Source organism: Martes martes (genome assembly GCF_963455335.1).
Source record: "Martes martes genome assembly, chromosome: 5".
Taxonomy (NCBI): domain Eukaryota; kingdom Metazoa; phylum Chordata; class Mammalia; order Carnivora; family Mustelidae; genus Martes; species Martes martes.
This window is the reverse complement of record NC_137892.1, coordinates 122667199-122689876: the sequence shown is the minus strand read 5'-3', so window position 1 is coordinate 122689876 and position 22678 is coordinate 122667199.

Genomic DNA, 22678 nt, shown 5'->3' with positions numbered 1-22678 from the left:
TCTGACTTATTTTGCTCAGCATAATACCCTCTAGTTCCTTCTACATCATAGCAAATGGCAAGATTTCATTTCTTTTGATGGCTTTATAGTATTCCATTGTAGATACATACCACATCTTCTTTATCCATTCATCTGTTGATAGACATCTAGGCACTTGCCATAGTTTGGCTATTGTGGACATTGCTGCTATAAACATTCAGGTTTAGTGCCCCTTCAGATCACTATATTTGGATCTTTAGGGTAAATACCCAGTAGTGCCATTGCTGGGTTTCAGGATAGCTCTACTTTCAACTTTTTGAGGAACCTCCATGCTATTTTCCAGAGTGGCTGCACCAGCTTGCATTCTCATTAACAGTGTAGGATAGTTCCCCTCTCTCCACATCCTCTCCAATATCTGTCGTTTCCTGACTTGTTAATGTTAGCCATTCTGACTGGCGTGAGGTAGTATCTCATTGTGGTTTTGATTTGTATTTCCCTGATGCCAAGTGATGTGGAGCACTTTTTCATGTGTCTGTTGGCCATCTGGATGTCTTCTTTGCAGAAATGTCTGTTCATGTCCTCTGCCCATTTCTTGATTGGATTATTTGTTCTTTGAGCGTTGAGTTTGATAAGCTCTTTACAGATTTTGGATACTAGCCCTTTATCTGATATGTCGTTTGCAAATATGTTTTTCCATTCCGTCAGTTGTCTTTTGGTTTTGTTGACTGTTTCCTTTGCTGTGCAAAAGCTTTTGATCTTGATGAAGTCCCAGTAGTTCATTTTTGCCCTTGCTTCCCTTGCCTTTGGCGATGTTCCTAGGAAGAAATTGCTGTGGCTGAGGTCGAAGAGGTTGCTGCCTGTGTTCTCCTCAAGGATTTTGATGGATTCCTGTCTCACATTGAGGTCTTTCATTCATTTTGAGTCTATTTTTGTGTGCGCTCTAAGGAAATGGTCCAGTTTCATTCTTCTGAATATGGCTGTCCAATTCAACAAACAGCATTTGTTGAAGAGACTGTCTTTTTTCCATTGGACATTCTTTCCTGCTTTCTTGAAGATTAGTTGACCATAGGGTTGAGGGTCTATTTCTGGGCTCTCTATTCTGTTCCATTCATCTATTTGTCTGTTTTTGTGCCAGTACCATACTGTCTTGATGATGTGGATAAGTCTGCTGCCAGTCTAATATTTTTTCCATTGTACGTTATAGACTTCTTGTCCCGGGCTGCTTTCAGGATTTTCTCTTTGTCATTAAGACTTGTAAGTTTTACTATTAGATGACAGGGTGTGGACCTATTCTTATTGATTTTGAGTGGGGTTCTCTGTGCCTCCTGCAATTTTGGTGTTTGTTCCCTTTGCCATATTAGGGAAATTCTCTACAATAATTCATTCCATTATACGTTCTGCCTCCTCTCTCTTTATTCTTCTTCTGGAATCCCAATTATTCTAATATTGTTTCGTCTTATGATATCACTTATCTCTTGAGTTCTCCCCTCGTGGTCCAGTAGTTGTTTGTCTCTCTTTTGCTCAGCTTCTTTATTCTCTGTCATTTGGTCTTCTATATCACTAATTCTCTCTTCTGCCTCATTTATCCTAGCAGTAAGAGCCTCCATTTTTTATTGCACCTCATCAATAGCTTTTTTGATTTCAGGTTGGTTAGATTTTAGTTCTTTTATTTCTCCAGAAAGGGCTTTTATTTCTCCAGGCAGAGTTTCTCTAATATCTTCCATGCCATTTTCAAGCCCAGCTAGCACCTTGAGAATTGTCATTCTGGACTCTAAGTCTGACATATTACCAATGTCTGTATTGATTAGGTCCCTAGTCTTTGATACTGACTCTTGTTCTTTTTTTTTGTGGTGAGTTTTTCCACCTTGTCATTTTATCCAGATATGAATATATGAACGAGAGAATAAAATACAAAGAGGGTGGCAAAGACCCCAGAAAAATGTGCATTAACTAAATCAGAAGAGACCCTAAATCAGAGAAGATAAGGGGTAAAAAGAAGTTCCAAAAAAATTTAAAAATATATATATATATATATATATATTAGACTGGTGAATAGAACAGAGCAACCTACTTGATTTTGGGTGTATTTTGGTCTCTTAGAAGAAACTACCTCCCAAAATTTTAAAGAAAGAAAAACATATATATATACAAAAATAAGGGTAAATATGATGAAGTGATGGAATATGACTGTAAAGATGATAATTTAAAAAAAATTCTAAAAAAGGAGTTGATAAATTGGTTGGGAAAAGAAAGAAAAACAAAGTGGAGGGAATTTTCTCAGGCTGAAGACTAGAACAAAACCCTGTGCTAGATTTAGGGTATATTTTAATCTATTAGAAGAAGTTGTATACCAAAATTTTTTAGAAGAAAAAACCTTGTATGTATACAAAAATAAAGCTAGATACAATGAAGGATAAAATATGACTATAATAATGAAGGTTTAAAAAGATTTTTATTAGAAAGGTATTGTTGGATAAACTAGTTAAAAAATGTTAAAAGAGGAAAGAGTAAAAGTTAAAAAAAATTAGAATAAGAAAAAATAGTTTAAAAAATTTAATTAACTTTGCCAGACTGAAGAATCATGGGGAGAAAGCCATGAATTCCATGCTTTGCTTTCCTCTCCTCTGGAATTCCGCTGTTTTCCTTGATCAGTGAGCTTGGTCTTGACTGGACGTTCTCGCTGATCTTCTGCTGGAGGGGCCTCTTGCTGTGATTCTCAAGTGTCTTTGCCCGAGGTGGAATTTTGCTGCCCTTGCCAGGGGCCGGGCTAAGTAATCTGCTCGGGTTCGCTCTTGGGAGCTTTTGTTCCCTGAACGCTTTCCATAGAGCTCTGGAGGATAGGAATGAAAATGGCGGCTTCCCAATCTCTGGCCCGGAGGAGCCAAGAGCTCAGGACCCCACTCCTCAGTGTGCCCTTGGAGAAAAGCTGTCAATCCCTCCTGTCTCCCTGGTCTCCGGCCACACTCCGAGCTCACCCGGCCTGTGACCGAGCGTTTCTGTCTCTGGCACACAGCCCCATTTGGAGTCTTCAAACCCAGCAGATCCTGCCACTGTGCTTTTTCTGGCGGATGAAGTTTGGTCTCCCCAGATCTGCCACTTGTGGGGTCCCCGCTCAAAGAGCAGTGGTCTGATTGTGCCACAGATCACAGTTTAAGGTAATCCCAAACTGAGAGCTCACTCCTCGGCTCTGTCTCTGTAGTCAGCTTCCCCACTCTGATACCTGCGAGCTCTACTATACTCAGACACCCCCGATCCTTCTGTGACCCCACGGGACCTGAGACCACACTGTCTCCACGAGGGCTCCACTCCTGCTTAACCTTTGGAGCGATGTCTTTCAGTGGAGCAGACTTCTAAAAGTTCTGATTTTGTGCTCCATCGCTCTGCCGCTTGCCAGGAGCCGGCCCCTGCCCCTGCAGTCTATCTTCCCATTGCTTCGGATTCACTTCTCCACACATCCTACCTTTCAGAAAGTGGTTGATTTTCTGTTTCTAGAATTGCTGCTCTTCTTCTCTTCAATCTCCTGTTGGACTTCTAGGTGTTTGGAATGTTTGGTAACTATCTAACTGGACTCCTGCGACCTGATGTCATCTCAGTCTGCTATTCCTCCGCCATCTTGACTCCTCTCTCCCTCTATGAATAAATATTAAATAGAAACCTTCCATCATGTGTGTTTTCTTCATCATGCCATTAATTGAATGTTTCCTCATTTGTCAGTGGGAACAATGATAGCATGAATTTCTTAGTTGCTATAAAAAATTGAGAGAATGTACCTAAACTTCACTCTAGAATATCAGACCCATTATAAGGTTACAATAAGAGATAGCTGCTAATTATCATGATGAGGATGAAGAGGAAGAGGATGAAAGAGAAAGTAGCTGAACTAGGGGGCACTGATGTTATTAGGAAGACGGTTAAGGACTGGTTGGGTATTCAGGAACTACTGTAAATGCAATGAGAATATGTGATCTGTGAGAGGAAAAGAGGAAGATGGGGCATTAAAAATACTTCAGAAAGACAACCAGAATGGAAGAAAATATTTGCTAATCATATATATTAAAGGTTAACATCCAGAATATACAACTTGACAACAAAACCAAAATAACTCAATTTAAAAATGGACAACAGAATTGAATAGACATCTCCAAAGAAGATATATGAATGATCAATAAGGGCAGAAAAAGATGTTCAACATCACTAATCATTAGGGAAATAAAAATGAAAACCATAATGAGATAGCGTACCACACCCATTAGGATAGCTCTTATATAAACAAAACAAAAGCAACAAAAGACCCAGAAATTAGCAAGTGTTGGAAGGATATGGAGTAATTGGAACCCTTGTGCATTGCTGGTAAGAGCATAAAATGGTTCAGCTGCTGCAGAAGGCAATTTAGTGGTTCCTCAAAAAGTCAAACATAGATTTATCATATGGTCCAACAGTTTCACTCCTAGTTATAGACCCAAAATAATTAAAATCAGGGGCTTCAACAGACACTTAGATACCCATGTTCATAGTAGCATGATTCACAGTAGCCAAAATGTAGAAACTACCCAAATTTCTATCAACAGATAAACAAAATGTACATGTATTGTGTGTACATACAGTAGACTGTAATATAGCCATAAATAAGAATGAAATTCAGATATATGCTATAACATGGGGTTTATTTCTCCCAACCTCATGAACTTTGAAACATTATGGTAATTGAAAGAGGCCAGATACAAAGAATAGATATTGTAAGATTCCACTTATATGAGTATGTAGAATAGGCAAATTCATAGGGACAGAAAATCAGTGAGAAGGTACCAGGGCTTGCGGGGAGAGAAAAATGAGGGATTATTGCTTAATGGGTATAGAGTTTCTGTTTGAGATCATGAAAAATTCTGAAAATGGGTTAATGGTGATGCACTAGATTGTACACTTAAAAGATAGTTAAAATGCTAAATTTTATGTTATTTGTATTTACCAAAGTAAAATATTCTTTAAACATAAATTGGAAATTTTAGAGTTAAATTTTAGCTGCATAATTTGGCCTAGGAGTGCTGTAGATTATTCAGAAATTTGAATTCCCAATTATAAAGTGAAATGATAAAGAGGCCCAGGATAGCAACACAGTGTATTGGGGTAATCTAGAGAGAAGGGTGAGGTCAGTACTCAAACTCCATGTCACTAGTATATGCATGGAGTTTTACCATCTACTAGGTAGTGTTATTAACAACCCATTTTAGCAGATTTTTTTTTGAGCTCCTACTCTGTGCCAAGCTCTGTTCTGGGTATTTCTGGGGATTGTCTATAGAAGTCTAAAGCATAATTCCTAATCTCAAGGGTTTTGCAATATGGTTGGGAATCATAGTTTAATTACATGTGAAATGACTTTGGAGAAATGCAAGATTAAAAATATAAGAGCTGGGTTGGGTAATGTATAACCATGAGGATGAGATTCAACAAGGGCTAGTGATGTCTGGGCCCTGAGTGGGGTCTTCGATTTGGCTAATGTGTTGATAAGCCTGAGAAGTGTCAGATCTCCTGCATTATTGATGGATATCCTCATGAATGTTGAGCTGTTCAGGGAACTGTGGTCCCAGCAAGAGGCTAAAGGATTTATCAAAGCTCCCCATGAAAGCTGTACTAACTGGATTAGCTGCTAACACGGATTGAAGCTTTGAGTGGGATTAATCCCAATTGCAGTGAATTAGTTTCTCTTTTTTTATCCTTTTCCTGCTTTTCTCTGTAACTTGACTCTTTGGCAGAGCCAAGTGGGACAGTGGATACAATACTGAAGGTGAGTTTCTGAAGTTAAAGGAATCTGGGAAAGGAGTTTAGGACGTGACCTTTTCCTGGTTTTACACCCTGCTGGGTTCAGTTCAGCAGTGAGGAAGATTTACCTCTCAACCTTTCATGATGAGTTTCTCTATCCCCCGACCTCATAGGCTTAACTACTGCTTTAGTAACCCTAAATATTTGGGGTAGGGATGGAGGTCATGATGAACTCCAGATGGTTCAATGTGGAGGCTGTAAAATTGATTTTTATGAGACAATTTAAGGTTGTTTAATCAATGAAATCTATTTTTAGAGTTTTCCTAGGTTTTTTTTTTTTTTTAAGATTTTATTTATTTATTTGGCAGACAGAGATCACAAGTAGGCAGAGAGGCGGGCAGAGAGAGAGAGGAAAGGAAGTAGGCTCCCTGCTGGGCAGAAAGCCCGATGTGGGGCTCTATCCCAGGACCCTGGGATCGTGACCAGAGCCGAAGGCAGAGGCTTTAACCCACTGAGCCACCCAAGTGCCCCAGAGTTTTCCTAGTTTTTGTTGGTACTGTCATGGCTTCATTGATGGAGAATTGTCAGCAGAAACTTCTCGTTTTCTTCTTTTGCCTTTTTCTCTTCCTCGACTCCCCTTGATGATGTTCCTTCCATATTAATTGAGTATTGCTGAAAGATTAAGTTCTGGGTATATAAAAATAAATTAAAAGTTCATAGCTGATCCTTAATAAATGTTTTCCAAATTGAACTGAATGTATAAGCATATTCTCTTGCTATTTGGAACCTCTGCCTGGCCTTTAAGTCTGGCTATAAAATGACCCCACTCACTCTTTCATATGTACCTGCTCCCATAATGTCTTCTAATCCAAACATATCAATCTCATTCATCTGTGTGGAATTCCTCTTCTTGATCCCTACTTCGATGTTTCAAATCCCATCACATTCCTAGACAGTTTTTCAAATGTAACTCTGCCTCCTCTAGTTCTCTCTGTCCTCTTCTTCCATATTGTTCTCTGTGTTCTGTTAGTAATTAGTGTGCACATATCATACTTTATTATCCAGTCCTGGCCAATGCTAAACTAGAGTATGTTTCCACGTGTGTCTCTCTCTGGCTGTTTCAATATCATTGGGAAATTTTATTGGCTTTTCTGCACATCACCACACAGTGAATGATTGCTTTTGTAGCTTGTCAGGTCTTTATTGGGCATCTAATCCGAGTATTGCCTGAAGTGGTTCTAAGAAGCTCTTTCTATAATTCCTCCAAATTTTTAGTTGGCATGGATACTCAGTCTTGGCTCTGGCTCAGTTTGTGGCTGGAATTAAGACTCAGTTTGTGCCTGGGGGTTATAAGTCAATCTGTGACTAGGTCTTGAGTCTATTTATGTTGGAGTTAAACCATCACAGTAAATACATAAAAATTGTAATCAACTTTTTGTCAGTTTTGCATGAATATTTTATTACTTGCCATATCCCTATGGCTTAGCAGAGAACCTGGTGCATTGTAGGCACTTTAATAATTGTTGGCTAGGAATTAATGAATAGCCTCACCTGTGGCCAATGTCGGTCCTGTATTGGTTGGGGTTAAGGCTGATTCTGTGCCCAGGGTTTGGATGGCAATCTGTGGCTACTTTCAGGAGTAAGTCTGGGTCATTTGTAGCTGAGATCTGGTTTCATTCTGTTAGTGGGAGTAGGACATAGCTTGTGGTCACACTCAGAGGCTGAGTGGGAGGCTAGTGTTGGGAGGCAATGTCCCATCAAGGGACAGAGTAAGTATACTGGCTCAAATGGGATCAAATTCTGAGATCAAATGATCTCAGGCTCATTGTCACTGAGAGCTGAACCCCAGCATTAGCTGTCCATTGGGAATGGGAAGTTTAACACTGGACAAATCTGCCAAAACACACTATGTGATCACAACCTAGGGCAGTAGATGGACTCAACATTTATACCACCTTCTGCATGGACTTCAGAGACTTTTCAACTCAATTTTATATGAGGAGATTTCTGGCATCATCATCTACTGAAGGCTTTTCTTCACAGTTCGGAAATGAACGGCCTGATTTCAAAATGTAGAATAGGGATTATCCTACAGGAATGGTTGGGTAGGGAAAGAGTTGATGAATTATGATTTTAAATTGTTCAGTGGTCCTACGTGCTCACTTGCTCACCGTTCTATTTAAATGTCAGTCCCTGGCACCTCTGTTGAGGTGTCTCTCTGACTCTGCTGCTGTGTCTGTCTGGAGTTCCTCTGGCTGGCTGTCTCACTGCCCATCTCCAGTTTTCTTTGTCCTCTCTTGGTTTTTAGCAGTCACCTTGCTAGGTTCTTGCTGAGGCAGCACTGCTCCCAAATGATTAATAACTTGGAAAATGGCTCTGAGTCTGGTGATGGATTAATCCCAGTGGAGAAGGAATAGCTGGGAGGCCAGATGCCCTGGAAAGGAAATGACCACTGGAAGCTTTTTACCCAGATCTGGGCAGATTTTCTCCCCAACTGAGGCCATTGCTTGGATATACAGAAAGTTCTCTCTCACTCCTGTATCTTCCTATAGCACCTCCGCTTCCAGGTCCTATCACTATTTCATGATCAAAACTTTCCAGTTTAGGGTCCTATGCTTTGATCTTTCCTTTGAGCCAAAATACCCAGGTTTTGATCTTGGATTTTCCATAAATCGGCTGTCATACTTTACAAAAACCATTTCATCTCTCTAGACCTCAGTTTCCTTATTTGTGAAATGAAAATGATAGTCTGTGTAAGGATAAAAAGGAGGGATACATTTGTCAGTGCTTCAGAAATTTAAAACTTCTTGCAAATGTAAGAATCAGTCTTATAGATTATCCTCCTGTATCATTTTTTTTTATCTTAGAAGAGAGATTTTAATATGTTAACTTGGAGTCATGAAGAAATATGGGATATTACAGGGGTCCGGGAGATAGATAGATAGATAGATATAGATATATAGATATGTATATCTATATATATATTTGGCTGGGATAATGGGCAATTTTCATTTATTTTTATCAGAAACTGTTGCCTACATGTGTAGATATTTCCTCTCTTTTGGTTGAACACAAACACATTCATTCATATAGGTCTATATATACACAAACACAATGCAGCCTTACGCATGTTGGAGGGAGAAATTTGAGGATAGAATCTTTGATCTTTCCTTGAGAGTATGATGATTCTTAATGAGACAATTTTTTTGCTAGAAATTAATAGAAGAAAATAAAGACCTATTTGATTCTGCTCTGTCATTATTCTCTTTGAATCTATTATGAGCAAGATGTTTTGCCCATGCTTATTGATCCACCATCTTGGATGAGGGGCCCATGCCACATAGAAAGTCTTTCATGCTTGTGACCCATCATCTTGGATGAGGAATCTTTTTCAGAAATTTCATTCAGCTGATACTCTTGAAGTACCAAAAATATTGCCACTGGGGATCAGCTAGAGCAAAACAGACTCACCTCTGCCCTCATGATACTTAACTTTGCCATTCTGACTACTGACTAGGTGTGGTTCTAATGACTGTGAATGCAGTGGTAAACCAGATAGACAAGGTTCCTGTTCTCATGGAGATAGTTAATCCACAAATAAAGATATATCAGGTGAGTTTCATAAAGAGGATCAAATCTGGTGATGAAGCATAGAGTACCTAGAGGGCAACTATAGATGGTTTGGTCAAGAAAGGCCACCTCTGAGTATGTGCCATTTAAGTCCAAGCTTGAATTACAAGAAGGAGCAAGTCATGCAAAGATTTAGGACAATGAAAAAACAGAAGAAGTTCAGTGTAGCTGGTGCCCAGTGGGCAAGTAAAAGGGTAGGAGGATGAAATTCATAAGGTTAAAATTTTCTGGACTGTTGGAAGCTCTTGATTCTAAGTGTATCAGCAGAAATCTACTCATTTTAAGCAGTTAAAGTGATATGCTTTCATAGATGTTTTAAAAAGAGGGGTTGTTTGTAGACAATAGATTATAAGATAGAAGTGATAGCAAACTTAGGGAGCTATGGTAGGAGGTATTCAGTAACCCAGATAAAAGGTGATAGAGGTTTACTTTGGGGAATGAGTAGTGGAGATAGAAGAGGAAGAAGTAACGGTATGTATGTCATATTTAGTGGAAAATTGGATGTTGGAGTTAAAGGGAAAAAGAGGAATTTCTGTCATTGTATTTCAATATGTTTGCTCATCCATCTTTAGACTGTAAGCTTCTTGAGGCCAGAAACTGGCTCTTCTAATATCCCTTGCTCTTAGCACAATGTTGGGTATAATGAATATATGTTGAACAAAGGAGTATAAACACGCATGCATGGATACAAGAATGTAAGTAGGAACTATCTTAAAAGTTATCCATTTCCTACTTAAATTTTAAAAGTCCTATATTTGTATTTGTTATGTCTTTTGTTTTTCCTCTTTGTAACTGAATTTTAATAATAGCAGCAGCAGGATGATATTTATATTAAAGTCAACGAACCCATGACTGTTCAGTAGGTATTTAAAAGCCTCAACCAGTGACAACTTGACTTCACCAAGGTAGATTCCGTGAACTTCATTTTCCATTTTTCTTTTATCCTGTTGAGGCCTGTTCCTCCTAGAAGCGTAGCTTCTGGGCACAGGCCAGTTGTAATTAGCTAAAATTGATTGCTCATTGAAAAATGACAGCTAAGTAATCAAGACTGGAAATTCGAGCTGCAAGTTCCATCAAGTCAGACTTTCTGCAAACACTACTTAACCTAGGGAGTGCGACTCATCCAACAGGGCCTGGTGTAGAGGAAGATTTAAATTGGAGCTGCTTTTCCATAGCCTTTGGAAAGCTGCTGATTCATCTTCTAAACTGGGCCAGATCAAAAGCAAAGCTGAAGCAACTTTCTCAGGCATTTGGCCTAGAAGAGCAATGAGAGTTTGGCCTACCACATAGAAATAAAGTGGTTTACAGGTTGTATCATCTCATTGAGAGTACAAAGATCCTACTGACTGCCTGTGGCCCTGCCGGGAACCTTGAAATGCCCATTTCTTCCTTGACTTAAAGCATCAGAGATTCCCCTGGAGATGCTAATATTATGATCAGGTTTGATTAGTGTCAATGCTGATATTTCAGAATATTACAATTCTTAATCTCTGAATAGAAGTCCTTGGAATTGCAGATCCTTCTCCCACTTAAAGTTAGGCACAGGTGAATAAATCCATTCCAAGTTCTTCCAACACCAGCCATGGTTCTTCCATGGTCACGGTCCTGAAACAACTGTTCAGCCAAAGGAAGAAACCTGGTCTTCCTGAGATGTGGAGCTGATAGTGACTTAGGGTAGCTATAAACATTTCTGTGTGTGCATTCATTCCAGCATTCATTCACAAAGTGCCTGTCAAACATCTCAGCTGTTTGTATGCAAAAATCCAGGCCTAGAGAAGGGAAAGAGACTTGCCTAAAGTTAGCCATTTGTCGCAGATCTAAGATGAGCTAGAAACTAGATAATTTAATTCTGTTTTCTTTTACCAATTCTTACACTAGCAAAAAATGCCCCTTTTGTTTAATGCACATTTTCATCTTGATGTAACCATCTTCCTAATCACAGAACAAGGATGTATCAGCACTACTTTAATGAGGAAAAGCCATTTTATAGTCGGTCCCCCATCATTGGCTTTGTAGAAGCTTGGAGAATTAACAGTAAATCACTTTTGTTTACATCTGGTGGGTTTAGGAACATCAGAGTAAGAAGCAGTGGAGACTCACAAATCTGGAGCTAGCTAATTCAAATTCGTACCTTCCATGGACGTGTGAAGAGAGAGTTTGCTAAGGTAGGGAACATCATATTTTAATTCCAGGACTCTCCCTCCTCTAAAGATTTTTTAGAGCAGTTTCACACTAAATGAGAAGACTAGCCCAAATTAGGAAACACAGAGACTTGCAGTTTTCTGTTACCTACTAAAACCAGTCTAAATAAGTGGATATCCTTGGTTGATTTCATTGAAGTAACAGATGAGAAAGTTATGGAATGAACACATAATTAAAAATATAAGTGCATGTGTACCTAATTTGTATGAGAATGTGTGAAAAATAATTTTCTTTATGGTTTCTTAAGCATTTCCTCTGAAAACCTTAAAATGCTATTTTGTTTAAAAAACTTGGCTTTTATACAGCAGGCATTTTAGCTTATGACTTAAGTTAAATTGAAATCAGAATGATCCTGTTCCAACACTTACCAGCTATTTAGCCCTAGGAAATTTCATCAATATTGTGGAGTCTCAGTTTTTTTCATAGTAAAATTGGCATAATAATACCAACTTTGATATTTTAGATATTTTGCCAACTTTGTAGGATTTTTACAAGATTTTAATTAGGTGATACATGGTAAGTGCTTAGTGCACTGCCTCTCACATAGGTGTGAAACAGTGCTCAATGAAAACCAATATTATTATTATACTTACTAACACTAATATCAGACATTTCAAATATTGACTGCCCACTTTCACACTATCACAAATTTCCTAGTAGCAGGTGACAAGAGCAAAGTAAGTAAAGGATACCACCACAGTAGATACTGATAATGGCGAGCCTTGTTAGGAAAGTGACATACAAATGTTGTACAACACCCCCTATCCCTAGCCAGGTCTGGAGCAGTACTCACTAATTAAACACAAATATATCTTAGCAGATACAAATTCAACTCTTTTAGTGAGAGACTGGGTTTTCATTCCCATCAAAGCTTCTATGAATTTTGAATTATTTAAAACCACCTACCTGAACGGGCATGAGTCCCTCATTGACATCTTAGGCCATTATTTTGATATATGGCTCTTTCCAAAGCTCTGTCTCAGTGTAACCTGTGTCCCAGCCAGCCTGCAGGCCGGTCACACTCTCGCCCTATTGACTTGCCAAGGGGAATTATTTACTTGGCACCAATTATATGCTCTGCACTATACGGCACTTGGTGATAATAATAGCTTGGGTTTATTTGGTAACTTCCCTCCAAGGAGCTGAGAGGACGTTCAGATGCACAGATAAACTGCCATATTTTCTCCTAACTTACGGCACTTGGCCTCCTACAAATCACTTCGGGGTGCTGATAATGTGGAGAGGTACATTGGAGAAAAGGACAGTGGGAATGCAGATGAAGAATGGAGGAAGAGGAAGGAAGAACAGACAAGAGGAGCAGGGAACAAACAGGGAAAGAATTCTATTTTCACCACTGCAGGAAGGCAGAATGTATCTTTCACTGATGTTACAGGGAACCTGCAAAGTTAGAGATACCTCCAAAATATGTCACCCTTATTTCCTCTGGGATCCAGATCCTTATCCTGGCATTCAAGTTTTATCCAACCTATATAACGTTCTCTCTTTTGTCTTCAATCTTGTTTGAATTAGACCGCCAACTCCAGGACCTAGAATTCCCCATCTTGCAAGGAAAACTGGAATTAAAATGAACTCCAAAATAAATCATAAAAATCTTAATGATAAAGTATGGGCCCTGGAAAGGATGAGAGTGGGTGGCAACGGTCTTGTCACCGTCCCAAACAGTAATGGCTTCTCCAATAAGTGAGCCAGTTGGTTACACCTGTGGCTCTGGTGATCCCCGTTAAGAGGCTCTGGCTGTAAGGAAGATCTTCCTTATTTTGTATTTCAAATCTGTTTGTTTTCCTGTAATGGCTAGTATTAGGGAACACTTCCTGGCCCTGTTCTGTGTGTTTTACATACCTGATTTCCAAGCCCGCGAACAATTTTGAAAGATAGATCTCTTTACCCTCCTCTCTCTTTACACAGAAGAAAAGAAGGTTCAAGGAGGCTAAATGGCTTGCTAATCTCACAGTTTGTGTTAGAGCCATAGTCAAAGCCAAGTCTATAATTCTGTATTATCTTGCCACTTTTTTCCTCTTCAAATTTTTATTCAAATTCTCGTTAGTTAACATACAGTGCAATATTGGTTTCAGGAGTAGAATTTAGTGATTCATCACTTACATGAATACCCAGTGCTCATCATAGCAAGGGCCCTCCTCGATGCCCATCCCCCATCCACTTCCCTCCATCAACCCTCAGTTTGTTCTCTTTGAGTCTCTTATGGTTTGTTTCCCCCCTTTCTTTTCCCCGCCCTCCCATATGTTCATCTGTTTTGTTTCCTTTTTCTTAACCTGTTTTGTTTTTTAAATCTTACATATGAATGAAATCATATGGTATTTGTCTTTCTCTGACTTGTTTTGCTTAGCATAGTGCACTCCAGTTCCTTCCACAGTGTCACGAATGGCAAGATTTCATTCCTTTTGATGGCTGGTAATGTTCCATTATATACGTATCACATCTTCCTATCTATTCATCGGTTAGTGGACATTTGGGCTCTCTCCATAGTTTGGCTATTGTAGATATTGCTGCTATAAACATCAGGGTGCACGTACTTTGAATCTGTGTTTTTGTGTCCTTTGGGTAAATACCTAGTAGTGTAATTGGTGGATTGTAGGTTGTTCTATTTTTAACATTTTGAGGAACCTCCATACTGTTTTCCAGAATGGGTGCACCAGTTTGCATCCTTACCAACAATACACCACTTGTCACTCTTTAACTGATGGTATTCCCTTCCTCTTTAGCTATCAAAACCCCACTTACTTTTAAATTTACCTTAAATCTTGATTTTTCTATGAAATCTTCTTTTGACTGCCCCATCTTGTGGTGGCCAATTTTCTATTATGAGACACCTCAGCAATTTAGTTCTATAAAATTCTTACGGCAGTTATCCATAAGATCCTGCATCATGAAATCTCTTCTACAATGAACTTAAACTTTATTTAAATATTGTTTGATTATTTAGACTCATGGAACACCAGAAGTAGAAGAGACGTGAGGGATAATAAAAATGACAATAGTTGGTATTTATGAATAATTACTATGAAAGATTACTCTAAGTGACTTACTTGCCTTAATTCATTTAATCCAAACAAAGCCTTGTGATGTATGCACATATATTATTTTCATCTTACAAATGGAAAGAGAAATACAAAGATATTAGTTAAATTTCTCATGATTAATAGCCATGGATTCAGTTCAGTTGAAACAGACTTGAAATAAAAAGTTATTTTTTTCTTAAATTTGTCAGCAAAACCTCATCTAACATGTACCGATTTTGTGGCAAAGCTTGATCTGACATGAGATCAGGCTATAATTATTATATTTTACTTAAGGTTAATATTCATATATTTTGCTGCAGAAATATTTGTGTTTCATTCTTGAATACTGCTCCAGACCTTGCTAGGGTTGGGGGATGTGTGTGTTATATTTGTATATTACTTTCCTAACACTTCCCTCACAGCCATGTGTATCTGATATTTGGAAACACATCTGCCCCTAAAGCCTTCTTTTTTTTTTTCTGTGCACAAAGGCATTTTTATTAAAGCATGGGAACAGGACCTGTGGGCAGAAAGAGCTGCACAGGGATTATGAGGAAGGATTGATTATATAGTTTTGGGGGGGGGGGCGGTGTGGGGTAGAGATAAAGGAAGTTTCCAAAAAGGATTTTCATATGTTAAAAAGACTTAAGGGATCCTGGAGTTCTGGCTATTGTTCAGCTAATGTTGCTTTTTGCCCCTAAAGGATTTTGCAGAAAGAATTTAGATCTCTAGTTAGTGGTAAAAGAGCCACAGTTCAAATCTAACTATTAGATACTAGATAACAAGGACATTATCTTTTTAACCCTTCCCTGTAAAATACAAGAAAACCAAAAATCAAGGAAGAGCAGTGAATGGACTAATATACAGGTGATAAAATATATTTTTCGTATTTCAGCAGGCTCTCAAAGGGGATACTTATTCTGTGTTCATGTCTTGTCTGTCTCCCATCTGAATTCTTCGCTCTTTGGGGAGCAAGGCAGTAGTGGAGATGCAGGCGTTTCCTCCTAGGACCCACCATGGCACAGTGGTTAGGGAAACCCAGGCTTTGTGGTCACACGAACCTGTGGTTGAATGGTGGCTTCACCACTTACTGCCCACTTTGTGTCTGCGGCCATGTCCCCGACCATAAAACACAGTGAAGACAGCGCTGTAGGGGCTGAGGGAATGATGGATTTAAAATGTAGACAGAGCAAAAATTAAACAAATGGAAATTTTTCTTCTTAAAGAATTTTTGGTGGTTGAGTGAACCTGACCGACTTTGGGATTGCCTTCTCTTATACTCTCCTGGTATTAGCAGGGACAACCTGAATTAGTATTAAATTACTAATTTGTTATTGGGCCTTATTCAAGTCTTGCCAGCTTTAGTTCTTAGGTTTCTCATTTGTCAAATGGGAGATTAGTTAGCCTGTCTCTTAAGTTTATTCTAGTGTTGGTGGCTTATGATTTTATTCCTGAAAGCATATCAATTATAATATATGACTCTGGACTTCTTAGAAAGATTGTTTTTGTTGTTATTGTTTGCAAGATAGGCATTGTACTTTAACATAAGACATAATAAACTGGATAAATGATCCCAACAATGAGAAGAACAGTGGAGAGGGCCTTGCTTTGTTTTGCTTTGTTGGTTTTTGTTGCAGTTCTTTTTTAATTGTGGTAAAAAGCACATGATGTCTACTCTCTTGGATTTTAGAGGGAACAGTATTGTTAACTACAAACACAATGTTGTACAGATCTCTGTAACTTTCTGTCTTCTATGAATGAAACTTTATATCTACTGAACATCATCTCTGCTTTTCTCCTTCCTCCGAGGCCCTGACAATCATCATTCTACTTTCTGCCTCAATGAGTCTGACTACTTCACATACCTCGTAGAAGTGGAATCTTATGGTATTTGTCCTTCTGGAGACTGGCTGGTTTCACTTAGCATAATGTCCTCAAGGTTCATCCATCTTATAGCATGTGATGAGATTTCTTTCCTTTTATGGCTGAATAGTGTTTCATTGTATGTGTTTGCCACATTTTCTTCATCCATTCGTCTATGGATGGACATTTGGGTTATTTCTAGCTCTTGGCAATTGTGAATCATCCTGTTCTGAACATGAGAGTGTGTAGATCTCAGGAACCTGTGTTCAGTTCTTTTGGATAAACACCCAGAGGTGGGATTGCTGGATCTTATGGTAGATGTGTTTTTAATTTTCTGAGGAATCTCTGTACTATTTTCCATAGTAGCTGCACCATTTTACATTCCTACTGACGATGCACAAGGATTTCCTTTTCTCTACATCCCCACCAACACGGATTATTTTTGTTTTTGTTTTTGTTTTTTTTTAGTGGCCATTATAACACATCTGGAGTGATATATTATTGTGGTTTTGCCTTGCATTTCCTTGATGATCAGTGTTGACATTTTTCATAGACATACTGGCCATTGGAGAAATGTTTACTCAAGTCCTTTGCTTGTTTTTAAATTGGGTTGTTTTTTCACTATTGAGTTTAGGGGTTCCTTATACATTTTGAGTATTAACCCCTTACTAGATATGTGATTTGCAAATATTTCCTCCCGTCCCATAAGTTGCCTCCGAGGGAGTCCTGGTTTTGAAACAAGAACACTTAATCTTGTCTTCCTTCTTTCTCTTTCTTCTTTCTCAAACCCTTAACCTTTGTTTCCTCAGTCTTCGTATCTGCAAAAAGGAATAATAACACCATTCTGAGCTGATTTGTTATCTTGTGAGTACCACATGACTTAATATTTACTAAAATACTCTACCATTCACTTAAATTATTGGCATTTTATTTACCCTTATCACATTTCCACTCATGAAGTAGAGTTGATAGAAAGCTAGTTTATCTTAAATTTCCCCATAACAAGAGTTACAGAGAAGATCTTTTCGCGTTCTCTATTAGATAGTAGGGGATGTGCTGTGTGTAACTTTTGTAATGCCCTATCATTCATCTCTCCAAATATTTATCTATGCATCCAACCACCCAGTTAAGGATATTTAACTTACCATAATTATTATCATCAAAATAATCACAATGGAATTTTAAATAATTATTATAATTGTAATAATGATTTACATGGACATGGTGCTTTACAGTTTACAAAGCACTTTAGTCTGCATTATCAAAGTAGTCTTGAGAGACAGCTGTTTCTCCCTATGATATGGGTGTTTACTGAAGGTGGCCCACATAGCCGAAGTTTGAGTTGTAACTTTGCTAATGAGAAACAGAGATGGCTGTCTTAAGTAATTATTTATCTCTCTCTAATGCATTTATCATCTAACTTGTATCCTCATGTTAATATCATCTAGGTAGTTAGAGAAAGTGGTTAATTACTTAGGAGGTACCTGAGGCCCACAGAAAGTCCATGACTTGACTAAAATTACATAGAAATTTCATTGCAAGGCTGGATCTCACATCTGAGTCTCCTGATGCTGTCCCTCTCCAGACTCTGAACCCCTCTACTGCTGATGAACCCCAGCATCCCCCATCACAAGGCATCCTTGTTTACCTCATGCCAGAGAGCTACCAACACTGGCTCCTTGCCACCTCTTCCCCTGCAGTGCCTGAGATGAAAAAAAAAACCATGTCACTCTTCTCCACTTCCTAACCCCATTCTGTCACTCCTGCCTGCGTGCTGGTGAAATATGCTTTTGGCTGGGGGAAGAAAATTTGCAAGCCGCCAACCCAGAGATGGTCCAGTTGGGGGCTGGAGCAGGCATTGGACCAGATTCCAGGGGGGAGAAATTGTTCTCTGGGGAGAACTATTGCCTTCGTTGTCTCTGTACCGAGAAAGGTCACCTTCTTTTCTATGATGGTTTCCTTAAATCCATTTGATAATGGATTTTATACACACACAGTATTTATATATACTCACAGGTACAAAAGTCAGTGTAGTAGCATACGAGGATCATAATGTAATGAAGAAACGGTCACATGCATGAGTGCAGTCTTACCATTTCACACATAAGCAAACTGAGGCCTCATAAGTCTGAAGGGACTTGCCCAGTAGAAGTCATACCAGGGGCAGAGCCAGCTCAGACCTCAGGGAAACTTTGGTTGATTCTGCATAGAAAACGTACACCTACCAGACATCTTCCCAGCAGCTTGTGTGTCTCCTCGAGAGCACTTACAAAAACCGAAACTGCATATTCATTCCCATTTGGTTTATTGTTTTTCTCTTCCACTGGATGAGGATCTCCTTGAGGGGATGAACTGCGTTGGTCTTGTTTACTGTATAATACTTAGTGTTTAACATGATACCTGGCATATAGGGACCTCTTACTAAATACTCGTTGACTGGGTGAACAAATCGATGATTATATTAATGATAAATTAATAAACCAGGTAGGAATGGAGCCTGAGTTTGGAGATTTCAGAGTAGTAGCCTCCCCTTAGAGCAAGCTGTCCCTCCATATTTTATATCTTGTAAGATATTTTATATTTAACAATGGCACAAATGCATTTTTCATTCATCTTGTGTGCAAAGGCAAAAGGTCCCCTTGCTTTTAGGATGACAAATACAAAGTGATTTAAGATTATATAGTATATTCAGGACTGGAACAAGACCAAGGATTGGTCCAAAGCTGGTGACAGGGTCTGACAGCACAGCTGACTGACTCAGGAAAGCTGACTGTTCCCAAAGATTTTTTTCTATACTTCATAAAATCATGTTGGGTTAGTGTTCACCCTAAAGGCCTCATTTTGACTTAATCACCTCCTGAAAGATCTTATCTCCAAAGACTTACATTCTGAAGTATTGGGGATTAGAACTTGTGAGTTTTGAGGGGATATAATTCACCCCAAAGCACTGTTCTAGGCCTGTGGGGCTGAGAAGAGAAGTGAGAGATCAGGCCCAGTAATGGGTAAATCTGAGTGGTAGAAGTAGAGAGGATGAGGAAGGTGGTCCTAGGGATGGGAAAGCAGTCTTGCTTGCAGAATTTAAGGATTCTGTACTCTTCTTTCCCCTTCTTGGATGATGGGCACGCTTTGAGTCCTCCTGTGTTTCCATGAAATGAGATAGTATTGAATGTAAGCCTTTCATGTAAGGTCAAAAAAAATCAACTGAACAGATACATGTTGAAGACATAATGGAAGATCATTATTGTTTAACTTTCTCTGAGGCAGCCATGAATAGAATAGGGGTGTATACCAAGAAGTCTAGACTGAAGTCCTTGCTTTTGCTTTTTTACCGTGATGTGGATACACAGAATGCCGACAGAGGAGAGCGACCAAAAAATTAAAACTGATAAAACAGTAATAGACACTTAAATGTACCACCTATGTGCCAGGCACTGTTCTAAGTGCTTCACGTGGTACAGCAACCTGTGTGGCACACACTGTTATTATACTCATTGTCCAAAGAGGAAGTTGGTACAAAGAGGTTGAAGTTACTTTGCTGAGATCATCCAGCTAATTCAGTAGTACAGCTGGGAATTGACCCCAGGCAGTCTGACTTTAGAGCTCTGCACTAAGTGAAGAGTTCAGGAAACTGGAGACTTTTCTAGAAGCATCAATTTTCAGCTATGCCTTAAGTTACCATTTGGAAACGTGCTCCTTCTGCATGAAGCATCCAAGTAGATCTAGACACAATGGCTGAGGAGATGTGGTGATAAGCAGTTACAAACTCAGTATTATGAGATGCTTTGAAATAATTCAACAAAGATCAGGCTACCATAGCAGCCAGAGTTGATTGCCTATACCTAATAGCCATGTTCCCTTTATCTTTGCTTATAAAACTATCATTTGGGGGCACCTGGATGGCTCAGTGGGTTAAGCCTCTGCCTTCGGCTCAGGTCGTGATTCCAGGGTCCTGGGATCGAGCCTGGCATGGGGCTCTCTGCTCAGTCGGGAGCCTGCTTCCCCTCCCCCCCGCCGCCTGCTGCTCTGCCTATTCGTGATCTCTCTCTCTCTGTCAAATAAATAAATAAATAAATAAATCTTTTAAAAAAATGAATACTAAAATTAAAAAATTAAAAATATAATAAAACTATCCTTTGTTCAGAGACAGTGGTCCAACTCTAAGGTGTTGCTCACAATTGGTCAAGGCCAGTTTGACAATCCTATACCCCTCCATCAGTGATTGGTTTAAGGATGGGCATGCGATCCTTTTCTGACCTATGAGATACTTAGAGAAGTCTTCTGGGGCCTGGAGAAAGTTTTCCACCTTGATTAAAAGGGAGAGACACATGCGGAGAAAGCCTCTGGTGTGTACCACTTTTCTGTTTGTTTTGATAGTATCGGATGAAAAAAAGGTAATTGAGCCATGAAAAAAACCATCACCAATTTCCTGCAAGACGGAAAAGGCCTTGGCCCTTGGTGACTCTACTGAGCCATTGACCAACCCTGGTGCCACCTCACTCAGGTTTCTCGTTAAGCGAGATGTTAAAATTCGTGGTGCTTAAGTATGCTGTTACTTGTGGCTCAAATCATCCTGATATAGCTAGCTTGGAAGATAATGAGCAACATGTCCTTAGAGATATGCAAGCAGAATCTGGAGGCCCACTTATCACGGATATCGTAGCAGGGCCCCAGGCTTTAGATGAGGTTTTTACCAGAGGACAATTAAGGTCACTTTCACGGCAAATAGTCTGTGATTGTCTTCATGACCCTACCCAACCCTGGCACAAGTCACTCTGCGTGACGCCCCAAGTCTGTACACGTTGAGCCGGGCTGGCAGCCACGCTTGACATTCTCTATGAGTCACTTGGAGTGCCAGGCCCTTGTAAAAAGGCAGAGGCTGTGATGTCACAGCTCCTCCAATGACACAGCATCAGGGGACAGCCAGAAATAGACATGTAGAAGCCCTTGCCACTGGCGCTCTCTTGTACTCTGACACAGTCACATTTCTCTTAGCTCAGACACCAGGCTGCTGGAGAATGGGAACCAAAATAGACTGGATGTCCAGTCACCCTCCTAGAATTCCCCATCTGCTCTGACGAAGTTCTGGAGACACCCAAGGTGAAACTTGTCCAGCAGAACATTGAGAATATGACAGACATTTAGCTGGGCTTTGATTCCTAGTCATAGTGACCCATTCCCATACGAAAACCCTGAGAAAATGTATTGAGTCAGCTTTGTCCTCCATGCATTCCTGAGATCTGATGTTGGGAAGTTGGAGACTATGGTCAGTTTCATCTCTGGCTTCTTGGTGCCATGGGCTGTTGGTTGTCACTGCTGAATGGAGCAGCCAAACCCTGTAGAATCAGGCCAGCCATTTGATGGAATGCAAAGGAGCTGTAGACCTCTGGCACTTCTGGTTAGAAATAGTTTTTACATGATACCGATAATCATGGCGGCAGCTAGTGTTTGTTGGGATTTCGGGAGGTCAGTAGATAGTACCTACCTTCTTCCCTAAGGGTGAACCAACTAAGAGGTTAGTGTAAGAATCAGAAAAACAGATCTGAAAATGTCTTAGCTATTATTGAGGAAAGTTCGTTTGGGGGATTTGGCTTAGGAATGAGACAACAATGGATATCTTAATACTACACCCTAGAAGAGAACATTCTGAGACTGGTGTGGTTGGACAACCACGGGCCTCCTCTAAAGAGAGTGGGAATCTTCTTTGTAGAGCCTCATGCATGGCTCATGCATGGTTGAGAGCAGACCCCAAAGGACTGTTCCAAGTGCAGTCTGATCAATCTCTCCCTTGGGAATTTGAGAGCGGGAAGAGAGGCCAAGAGCGTTGGTCTAGCTGATGTCCTTGCCCATGGAATCGTGATGCGTGGGAAGTGTTTCTCCCATCCATATTGGCTGAGTCCTTAATATTTGCTAGGTACTGTGCCAAGGGTCAGCAGAGCCTGTTTAGTTTAATGGTCTTTTAGCCTTATGGGGAAAGTACCTAGGACTATCTTCATCTTACAGACGAAAAAAAGGTCAGGAGGTTTCCTTAGGTGACACAGCCGGTATGTGGTGAGATGGGATCCAGACGGAGGTTGGGATGAGGCCGGAGCCTACCTCACCAGCACCATGCTGTAGCGTCTCCTTCCCATTACTGCCATGAGGAGATGGAGGAGCCCAGCGTTCTTGATCAGGAGATTTGGGTTCTGGCCCAGGCTCTGCCACTTCTTAGC